The sequence below is a fragment of the Piliocolobus tephrosceles genome, chromosome 11 (genome assembly GCF_002776525.5).
Source record: "Piliocolobus tephrosceles isolate RC106 chromosome 11, ASM277652v3, whole genome shotgun sequence".
NCBI classification, from domain to species: Eukaryota; Metazoa; Chordata; class Mammalia; order Primates; family Cercopithecidae; genus Piliocolobus; species Piliocolobus tephrosceles.
In genome coordinates this window covers 46,569,352-46,581,219 of record NC_045444.1, presented here as the reverse complement: position 1 = coordinate 46,581,219, position 11,868 = coordinate 46,569,352, and positions in this window count along the sequence as shown.

Here is an 11,868-nt window from a genome sequence, read left to right as displayed (position 1 = left end):
AAAATTATTTATGTCAATTGTTTTTGGGGGACCAGGGCATGTTTGGTTGCATGGAAAGTTCTTTAGTGGTGATTACTGATTTTGGTGCACCCATCACCCAAGCAGTGTACACTGTACCCAATATGTAGTCTTTTATCCCTCACCCTCCTTCCAGCCTTCCCTGTGAATTCCCAAAGTCCATTATATCATTCTTATGCTTTTATGTCCTCACAGCTTAGCTCCCACTTATAAGTGAGAACATACAATGTTTGGTTTTCCATTTCTGAGTTATTTCACTTAGAATAATGGTCTCCAACTCCATCTAGGTTGCTGTGAATGCCATTATTTCATTCCTTTTTATAGCTGAATAGTATTCTATGGTGTCTACATATAAAAATAACTTGCTATATATATATATATATAATAGATATGTATGTGTATATATATATCCTAGTTGCAAATTGTATGTATATATATCTAATTGCAAATTGTGCTGCTGTAAGCATGTGTGTGCAAGTGTCTTTTTCATATAATGACTTCTTTATCTCTGGGCAGATACCCACAAGTAGGATTGCTGGATCAATTGGTAGTTCTACTTTTAGTTCTTTAAGAAATATCCATAATGATTTTCATAATGGTTGTACCCGTTTACATTCCCACCAGCAGTGTATAAGTGTTCCCTTTTCACCACATCCACACCAACATCTGTTATTTTTGTTTTTTAAATTATGGCCATGCTTGCAGGAGTAAGGTGGTGTTACACTGTGGTTTTGATTTGCATCCCCTGATAATTAGTGATGTTAAGCATTTTTTCATATGTTTCATATTTTGGCCATTTGTATATCTTCTTTTGAGGATTGTCTATTCCCATCCTTTGCTCAGTTTTTGATGAGATTGTTTTTTTTTCCTTGCTGATTTCTTTGTAGATTCTGGATATTAGTCCTTTGTCAGATATATAGTTTGTCAAAATTTTCTTACACTCTGTGGGTTGTCAATTTACTCTGCTGATTATTTGTTTTGCTGTGCAGAAGGGTTTTAGTTTAAATAGGTCCCTCCCATCTATTTATCCTTGTTTTTGTTACATTTGCTTTTGGGTTCTTGGTCATAAAGTCTGCCTAAGCCAATGTCTAGAAGAGTTTTTCCAATGTTATCTTCTAGTTTTTTTTTATGGTTTCAGGTCTTAGATTTAAGCCTTTGATCCATCTTGATTTTTGTAGAAGGTGAGAGATGAGGATCCAGTTTCATTCTTCTACATGTGGCTTGCCAATTATCCCAGTACCATTTGTTGAATAGGGTGTCCTTTTCCCATTTTACATTTTTGTTTGCTTTGTCAAAGATTAGTTGGTTGTAAATATTTAGCTTTATTTCTGGGTTCTCTATTCTGTTCCATTGGTCTACATGCCTATTTTTGTACCAGTACCATGCTGTTTTGGTAACTGTAGCCTTGTAGTATATTTTGAAGTTTGGTAATGTGATGCCTTCAGATTTGTTCTTTTTGCTCAGTCTTGCTTGGCTATGTGGGCTCTTTTTTGGTTCCATGTGAATTTTAGGATTTTTTTTCCTAATTCTATGAAGAATGATGATGATATTTTGATGGGAATTGTATTGAATTTGTAGATCGCTTTTGGCAAGTATGGTCATTTTTACAATATTGATTCTACCCATACATGAGCATGGGATGTGCTTCCATTTGTTTGTGTTGTCTATGATTTCTTTTGGCAGTGCTTTGCAGTTTTCCTTGTAGAGAGCTCTATTGCCTCCTTAAGTATATTCGTAACTATTTTATGTTTTTTGCAGCTGTAGTAAAAGTGGTTGAGTCGATTTGATTCTCAGCTTGGTTGTTTTGGGAGTGTAGCACTGCTACTGATTTGTGTACATTGATTTTGTATTCTGAAACTTTACTGAATTCATTTACCAGTTCTAGGAGCATTTGGATGCGTCTTTAGGGTTTTCTAGGTATATGATCATGACACTGGTGAACAGCAACTGTTTGACTTCCTTTGTACCAATTTGGATGCCCTTTATTTCTTTTGTTTCATTGCTCTGGCTAGGACTTCTGGTACAATGTTGAATAACAATGGTGAAAGTAGGCATCCTTGTCTAGTTCCAGTTCTCAGGGGGAATGCTTTCAACTTTTCCGTGTTCAGTGTAATGTTGGCTGTGGGTTTGTCATACATGGCTTTTATTACCTTGAGGTATGTCCCTTCTATGCTGATTTTGCTGAGCGTTTTAATCATAAAGGGATGGTGGATCTTGTTAAATGCTTTTTTGCATCTATTGAGATGATCATATGATTTTTTAAAAACTACACTTATGTAATGTATCACGTTTATTGACTTGGATATATTAAACCATCTCTGCATCCCTGGTATGAAACCCATTTGATGATGGTATATTGTCTTTTTGCTATGCTGTTGGATTTGGTTAGCTAGTATTTTGTTGAGAATTTTTGCATCTATGTTCATCAGGGACATTGGTCTGTAGTTTTGTTTTTTTCTTATGTCCTTTCCTGGTTTTGATATTAGGGTGATAATAGTTTCACTGAATGATTTAAAAAGGATTCCCTTTCTCTGTCTTTTGGAATGGTTTCAGTAAGATTGGTACCAATTCTTCTTTGACTGTCTGATGGAATTCAGCTGTAATTCCCTTTGGTCCTGGACCTTTTTTTGGCAACGTTTAAATTACTGTTTTAATCTCATTGATTGTTATTGGTCAATTCAAAGTCTGTATTTCTTCCTGATTTAATCTAGGATGGTTGTATACTTCCAGGAATTTATTAATCTCTTCTAGATTTTCTAGTTTGTACACATAAAGATGTTCATAGTAGTCTTGATTGATCTTTTGTATTTCTGTGATATTGGTTGTAATATCTCCCATTTCATTTCTACTTGAGCTTATTTGAATCTTCTCTCTTCTTTTTTGGTTAGTCTGACTAATGTTTCATCAATTTGGTTTATCTTTTCAAAGAACCAGTTTTTTGCTTCATTTATATTTTGTATTTTTTGTTTGTTTATTTCAATTACATTTAGTTCTGCTCTGATCTTTGTTATGCCTTTCCTCTGCTGGGTTTGGCTTGGTTTGTTCTTGTTTCACTAGTTCCTTGAGGTATGACCTTAGATTGTCTATTTGTGCTCTTTCAGGCTTTTTTGATGTAGGCATTTAATGCTATGAACTTTTCTTTTAGCACTGCTTTTACTGTATTCCAGAGGTTTTGATAGATTGTCATTATTATTGTTCAGTTAAAAGAATTTTTAAATTTTCTTCTTGATTTCATTGTTAACCCAAGAATCATATGGGAGCAGGTTATTTAATTTCCATGTATTTGTATAGTTTTGAGAGTTCCTTTTGGAGTTCTGTTTTATTTCACTGTGGTCTGAGAGGGTATGTGACATAATTTCAATGTTATTAAATTTATTGAGATTTGTTTTGTGGCCTATCATATGGTCTATCTGGGAGAGTGTTCCATGTGCTGATGGAAAAATGTATATTCTGCAGTTGTTGGGTAGAATGCTCTGTAACTATGTGTTAAGTTCATTTGTTATAGCGTATAGTTTGAGGCCATTTTTTATTTGTTGTCTTTCTGTCTTGATGACCTGTCTAGTGCTGTCAGTAGAGTACAGAAGTCCCCCACTATTTTTTTTTTTTTTTTTTTGCTATCTCATTTCTTAGGTCTAGTAATATTGTTTCATAAATTTGGGAGCTTCAGTGTTAGGTGCATATATATTAGGATGATAATATTTTCCTGCTGGACTGATCCTCTTATATAACATCCCTCTTTGTCTTTGTTTAACTGTTGTTTCTTTAATGTGTTTTGTCTGCTATATGAATAGCTACTCCTTTTTGCTTTTGGTATCCATTTGCATGGAGTATCTTTTCCCATCCCTTTACCTTAAGTGTATGTGAGTCCTTATGCATTAGATGAGTCTCTTGAAGACAGCAGATACTTGATTTGTAGATTTTTATCCATTCTGCCATTCTGTATCTTTCAAATGGAGCATTTAGGCCATTTACATTAAACATTAGTGTTGAGATGTGAGGTACTCTTTTATTCATCATGCTAGTTGTTGCCTGAATACACTCTTTTTTTCCCCATTGTGTTACTGTTTTATAGGCCCTGTGAGATTTATGCTTTAAGGAGGATATATTTTGGTGTATTTCAAGGTTTTGTTTCAAGATTTAGAACTCATTTTAGCTTTTTATTATTTATTTATTTGTTTGCTTGTTTATTTATTTATTTATTTTTGAGACAGAGTCTCACTTTGTTGCCCAGGCTGGAGTGCAGTGGTGCGATCTCGGCTCACTGCAAGCTCCACCTCCCAGGTTCATGCCATTCTCCTGCCTCAGCCTAACAAGTAGCTGGGACTATAGGCGCCCACCACCATGCCTGGCTAATTTTTGTATTTTCAGTAGAGACGGGGTTTCACCATGTTAGCCAGGATGGTCTCGATCTCCTGACCTCATGATCTGCCCACCTAGGCCTCTGAAAGTGCTGGGATTACAGGCATGAGCCACCACACCCGGCCTAGCATTTCTTGTAATGATGGCTTGGTAATGGCAAATTCTCTCAGCATGTGTTTGTCTGAAAAAGACTTTATCCATCCTTCACTTATACAGTTTAGTTTTGCTGAATACAAAATTCTTGGCTAGCAACTATTTTATCTGTGGAGGCTAAAGGTAGGACCTCAATCCCTTCTGGCTTATAAGGTTTCTTCTGAGACATCTACTGTTAATCTGATAAATTTTTCCCTTATAGGTTACCTGCTGCTTTTGCCTCACACTCTTAAGATTCTTTCCTTCATCTTAAATTTAGACAATCTGATGACTACATGCTTGGGTAATGATCTTTTTGCAATGAATTTCCCAGGTGTTCTTTGAGCTTCTCTTATCTAGATGTCTAGATCTCTAGGCAGGCCAGGGAAGTTTTCCTCAATTATTCCCTCAAATATGTTTTCCAAACTTTTAATTTCTTCCTCAGGAACACCAATTATTCTTATGTTTGGCCACTTAATATAATCCCAAAATTCTTGGGGTCTTTGTTCATTTAAAAAATTTTTTTTCTTTGTCTTTGTCTGATTGAATAAATTCAAAAGCCTTGTCTTAGAGCTCTGAAATTCTTTCTTCTACTTGCTTGATTCTATTGTTGAAACTTTCCAATGCATTTTGTATTTCTCTAAGTGTGTCTTTCATTTCCAGAAGTTGTGATCATTTTTTCTTTATGATAACTATTACTCTGGAGCATTTTTAATTCATGTCTTACATTGTTTTTTAAATTCCTTTAGGCTGGTTTTCATCTTTCTCTGGTATCTCCGTAAGTAGCTGAATCATCAGCCTTCTGAATTCTTCATCTGGCAATTCAGAGATTTCTTCTTGGTTTACATCTATTGCTGGGAAGTTAGTGTGGTCTTTTGGGGTTACTATAGAACTGTGTTTTGTCGTATTACCAGAATCATTTTTCTAATTCCTTCTCATTTGGGTAGACTGTTTCATGGAAAAATCTGGAACTCAAAGGCTGTTGTTGAGATTCCTTTGTCCCATAAGGTGGTCTCTTGATGTGGTACACTGCCCTTTCTCCTATGGATGGGGTTTCCTGAAAGCCAGACTGTAGTGATTGATATTGCTCTTCTGGGTCTATCCCCCCAACAGGGCTACCAGGCTCTGGGCTGCTGCTAGGGAATGTCTGCAAAAAGTTCTCTGATGTGATCTGTCTTCAGGTCTTCCACCTGTGCATATCAGCACTTGCTTTGGTGGAGGTAGCAAGAAGGTGAAGTAGACTTTGTGAGAGTCCTTGGTTGTAGACATGTTTAGTGCACTGGCTTTCTCAAATGTTGGTTAGACTAGCGGTGAAGTTGCACATGAACAGACTCAGGACCTCTGGTTAGTCAGGATGTTGCAAGTAGTGGAATTAGCTGTTGTTTTCTCCTTTCTTGGAGCAGGGTTATTCTGTCATGAGTTGCTTTAATATCCTGAGCTGGTTGGCCTCCAGCTCAGAGGTGGTACTTTCAAAAGAGCACTAGCTGTGATAGTAGAAGGGGGATAATCTTGCTGTAAGTTGGCCAGGATAAGTATTCTGGTTTCTCAGGTGATGGGTGGGTCATAAAGCTCCCAAGAGTTTATGTCTTTTCTGATCACCTATGGGGGTGGGTAGAGAAATACTATCAGGTGGGGTCAGGGTTAGGCAGGTCTAGAGTTTGGCTCCAGGGCTTGCCATGGTCACTGTGGGGGATTGGAGGTGGTTCTCAGATCAGTGGGGTTATGTTTCAGAGGGTATTATGGCTGCCTCTGTTGCCAGGGAAGTTGAGGAAAGCTAGTGGCAATAGACCTCAGCCAGCTTCCATGCAGTTGGCAAGGCCAGTCTCACTGTTAGCCATGCACTATTAGCCATGGCCTGCTAACAGCCCTGAGTTTATCTCCAAGCAATCTGTGTGGTGGGGCAGGGGTTGGGGAGGGAGCAGGGGAGTGGAGGGGGGTGTACTCAGACTTTGCCCCAGGCTATAAGCTTCCCCACTGAGAAAGCAAGCATGGCTTTCTGGCCACACCCCTCCTCATCTGCCTACACTTTCAGCTGTGGCTCCTGCTCTCCTTTCTGCAGCAGCTCCTGTTTGACCCCCAGATTCTGCTGGAGAGTTTGTGCCCAGTTAAAATTATTATGAAGTTCAGTTGAAAGCTTCTTTCACCCTATGACCCCACCTAAATTGTGCTGGTTGCCTTCCCCAAGGGTGCCTGTGAAATATAGTCAGGGATGGCTTCCCTGGGCTCAAGCTGGAGAATGGGGGTACCTCCAAGGCTCTTCCTTCTGCTGCTGCTTTTATATTTCACTCTAAATTCATTTCAGCACTTGGTATGGTTAAACCCTTCTCCTGTAATCTGGATTTTCAGGTTTTGTAGTGGGGATGTGTGTTTGGAGGCAGGTTTTCATCACATTTTGGAAACTCACAGCTTTTTGCCTATCTCATGGAATTTGCAGCAGCATGCTGTGTCTTTCAAAGGATCTGTGAATTCTTTCATTTTTCCTGGTATGTTCCTGTGGTGAGTCTTGGAGCACAAGTCCATGATGTTTGTCTCCACACATGGTTCTGTTCTTCTAAATGGGAGCTGCACATTAGCCACGTCTCCTATCAACCATCTTCCTCTCCCATTTTAACCATTTTTAAGTGTACAGTTCTGCTGTATTAAATACAGTCACATAGTTGTCCAACCCCTACTACCATCTATTTTCAGAACTTTTTCATCTTCCCCAGCTGGAACTCTATACCCATTAAACACTAACTTCCCATTCTCCCCTCCATACAGCCTATAATTCCAGAAGTTTTTTGTTGATTCTTTCAGATTTTCTACATAAGCAATTATGTCATCTGAGAGCAAAGTTTTATTTCTGCATTCTCAACTGGTCTTTTTCTTTTCTTGCTATATTGATTTAGCCAGGACTTCTAGTATGAGATTAAAAAGAAGTGCTGAGCCTGAGGAGGAACATTCATGACTTGTTCTTGATTGTAACAGAAAAGTTGTCTCACTGTTAAATATGGTGTTAGCTCTAGGTTTTCTGTAGATGTTCTTTATCAAGTTGAGCATTTTTCCCTCTATTCATAGTTTGCTAAGAGTTTTATTGTGAATGAGTGTTGTCAGATGCTTTATTTTGCATTTATTGATATGATTATGGGATTTTTATTATTTAGACTGTTGATGGGTTACATTAATTGATGTTCAAGTTTTGAACCACTCTTGCATGACTGGGAATAATCCCACTTGGTCATGGCATATAATTCTTTTTATACATTGTTAGATTCAATTTACCAATATTTTGTTGAGGATTTTTGCATCTAGGTTCATATGAGATGTTGTTTTCTTGTCTTATAATGTTTTCATTTGGTTTGGGTATTAGGTTAATGACGACCTCATAGAATGAGTTAGGAAGAATTTCCTCTGCTTCTATCTTCTGGAAGACATGGAAGAGGATATACATAATTTCTTTCTTAAATATTTGAAAGAGTTCACCAGTTAACACATCTTGGACTGGTGCTTTCTGTTTTTGGAAGGTTTTTAGTCACTGATTAAATATCTTTAATAAAGACCTATCCAGACTGTGTATTTCTTCTTGTGTGAGTTTTGGCAGATTGTGTCTTTCAAGGAATTTATCCATTTCATCTAACTTATAAAATTTGTGGGCACAAAGTTGTTCACAGTCTTTCTCTATTATCCTTCTAATGGTTTTGATTTTTCCTTTTCCTAATAATTGATGATTTAAGCATCTTTTTGCATGATTATTGGTCTTTAATACTTTTAAAAATATATCAAATATATGAATCTAGCCAATAAATTTCCACTTGCTTTCCTGTGCCCTAAGTACCTTTTTATTGTTCTACAGGGGCAAACCAGCACTCAGTTTACCACTAGGGAAGGGAGAGAAACTGAAACATCACCCTATGGCAGGTGCTTTTCCTCCATAATCCAGGTACTTACCATTTTACTAAAATGACAAGTCTGTTATGTTCAAATGCCTCTTTGAAGATAAATGTTTAACAAGTACCTTAAATAATAAATACATTATATTCATGTAATCCTGCCATCAAACAGAGAGACAAAGACTAGGAAAATGCACGAGCTCAGCCCATCACCTGAAAGAACCTCATCTTCCTTGACGCTGGAGCTGATTTTGAATGCACTCTATGTCCAGAAGATAGTTAAGATCAGTTCTTCACTGTTAGCCTCAAATAGGCTTTCAGTCTATTGTACAAATTCTAGAAAAATTCCTCTACTTTTTCCTTTCTACTATTCTCTTGGACAGAATAGGGTGGGGGATTAAGATTTAATTTGTTTCTGTGACTTGTGCTCAAAGTTGTACATCCTATTTGCCCTAATCCCTCCCCTCTCCGCTTTTCAGAGTAGAACCTGTCTTTCCTTTCGTCCCTCCCTCTCCCTCTCCCTCCGTCTCACCACTCTCCCCACTCTCCCTCACACTCTCTTTCTAGTGCTTCATTGCTGTGGGGCTGTAACTCTCAAGGCTAAAGAAAATAGACAGGAAGCCCGACCATGTCACATCTAACTTATTTTAAAATAAATGTGGTCAGAAGACAATAACAGAGACAAACTTCTTGCCATGTTGATTCTGGGTTTCAGAGAACTATTTTTTCCCTCACTGAACTATGTTTAACAAATAACTGGAATTATGCAATAAAAGAACGGTACTCCCCATCCTGAATATATGCAAAGTTAAAAGAATATTATCTATGAAATGACTGCTTTTGTAACAATTTCATTTAAAAAGATGAGATTTAGAAGACAACTGAATTCCGTTTCTCCTCCCACCCTATCCACATATAGAAGATCTTCAAGTGTTCCTAGATTTGAGTGCAAAAGAGGACAATTTCTCTCCTGTTTGTTCACAAAGTAGAGAATCTGGGCTCTGATAAAGGCTGTACCTCTTGTCCTTTGAGTGTCTTTTCATTTCCTTTGGAAGCCTGTAAAACCAGGGAGATCACACACACACACACACACACACACACACACACGCACACACATATATATATATATATATTTTAGCATGGACTTATATTTAAAGTCTGACTTTAGGGTGACTCTAACTTAGCTCTGAATCGACAAATATTTACCTTCTTTTAAACCTTCATATTCTTTGTCTATTTAACATTCTCCAACACTTTATTATGATTTGTAAACATCTGAAAATATTTAAGAAAATGACAAAAAAGATGGGAATAAGTTTACCCAGGACCTGAGCATAGGGTTCAGCAGAGAAGTTTCTGGAGACAGCTGGTATTATATGAGATGGCAACAGAATTTTTTGTGTCATGTGCAGGGTAAACCTGTTTCCAGAAAAGCACATAGAAGAAAATCTATATAGACATTACAACACCTTTAAGTTCGTACTCTATCCTTTGGTAGCTATGTGGTCCTAATCATGCTACCTAACTTCTCTGAACCTTAGTTTTCTCAACTATGAATTGCAGATAACATAGACTATATGAAATAATTTACATTATAGTGATTAAGTTTTAAGTTCCACACTGCTGCTGTGTAGATGTGAAGCAACAGGTTAGTATATGTTGCCCTTTCTCCCACTTTCTCCCCGCTTCCTGTTCCAGTATAACTTATGAACATACAAAGGTGATAGGACACTGCTGATGCAAATATGGGGCGTGTGTGAATCTGCTCACTCCCTACTCTTCATTTACTCACTGGTTTTTCTATTTCATAATGATGTGATTTGTATTAGTACATACATGCGTGCTTGGTCTTCTTTATAATGCTGGCTCACATATGTTAAATAAAGAACTGATGCTTACGTGTTAGATACAGGGTTCATGAAGAGAAAAAGGTCTCAGGCTTGTCTTTATTAACTCTGGGTTACACTGGCTAAATTCCTGCCAGTATACCCAGTCAAATTAGCTGTGTTAGTAAGATGATGAGGTTCACAGAAAAATGGTTTTTCTCTTTGATTGCACTTTCCTTGCACTGTGTAGACAATGACAGTGGGAACAAGGAGTCAGATAATACTCATGTGTTTCTCAACTACAGCAGCTAAATGTCACGGGCTTGTCCTCTAGTACCTTGGTGCTTAGACAAGTCTACCATGTTAGCACAAAAAAGCAGGGCACAATGTTGCCTTTGTGTTCATTCCTAGGCTGCTCCGGGAAGCCTTTGGGAATGTACACATTATTCTCAAGGCTACTGAAAAGCCCACACAAAGACATGGATTCTGTATACCCTCATGAATGGTTTGCTGTATACACCTTTCCTGGAAAGCTAAGGAAAATTCTCAGCCCCTGGTTTCTGGCTGAGGAAACCATACCTCCAATCTGAGACTATCTGTTTATTACATATGAACAGAATGTGGATTATGAATCATTTCACCAAGCATTCAGAAACCACATACACAAGAACCTGACCAAAAATTTAGGTATCTACAGTAGTGTGTGTGTGTGTGTGTATGTGTGTGTGTGTGTGTGTGTGTGTGTGTGTGTGTTATTAATGAATTCTGGGAGCTTACTTTGTGAACCTGTTTTTCTTTTGCATACAAGGGAAGGAATCGTGTCTAAGAATTCAATTATATTAGAATACAAACTGGATTTTCAATGCTTTTGCTGGTTCATTGTGCTGTTGAAGGCTAGAAGTGATCACACTTTATTTATCAGAGTTTCCCAGTTGCTTTTGGGGATGTAAATATAGACTAAGAACTTATTAGAGGTTGAGTGAGTACAGGGAAAGTGAAATTTCTCTGTATAAAATATAAGTCTATTGGAAAACTGTCAGCCTGAAGCAGGAGAGGGAAAGTGAAGTATCTTGATGGGAGAGATGGAGACCAGAGAAGAGGGTAGCAAGCTCTGGCCTAAGGAATTCTGGCCAGTAAGGAATTCCCTTGGCAGGGAAATGATGCTGGCATTTTATGAGTGAGGCCTACTATGAATTTTTAAGTTATTTCCTAGAACATCCTATGTTATTTCCCTTGAACTTTAGTAAAACCTGATTTACACACGCTCTAGTGGTTCACTAGGAAAATAAAAGTATCTAAGTCTTAATTCCATGGTGCAGGGGATGGGGGGTAGAGGAAGGAGGACAGGGGTGTAGAAGGTGAGTTTCAGATCAGAGATCAAAATTCAATACAAGATATTGGAACCAGAGGCAACTGGGGGAAATGTCAGGCATCCAAAAATCCTTGGAGACATGTGGGAGAAAGAGAAATGTTTAAGTTTCTGTATTTGAATATTAAAGACAAAAATGCTGCCAAAATGGAAGGAACTGGGGAGATAACCACCTCCAACATTATATTTGGGAGATACTAGAGCTACATGAAATACACACACACACACACACACACACACACACACACACCTTATTCCTCTACACGCTTTTGCATTTGCAACAAAATATATGAGA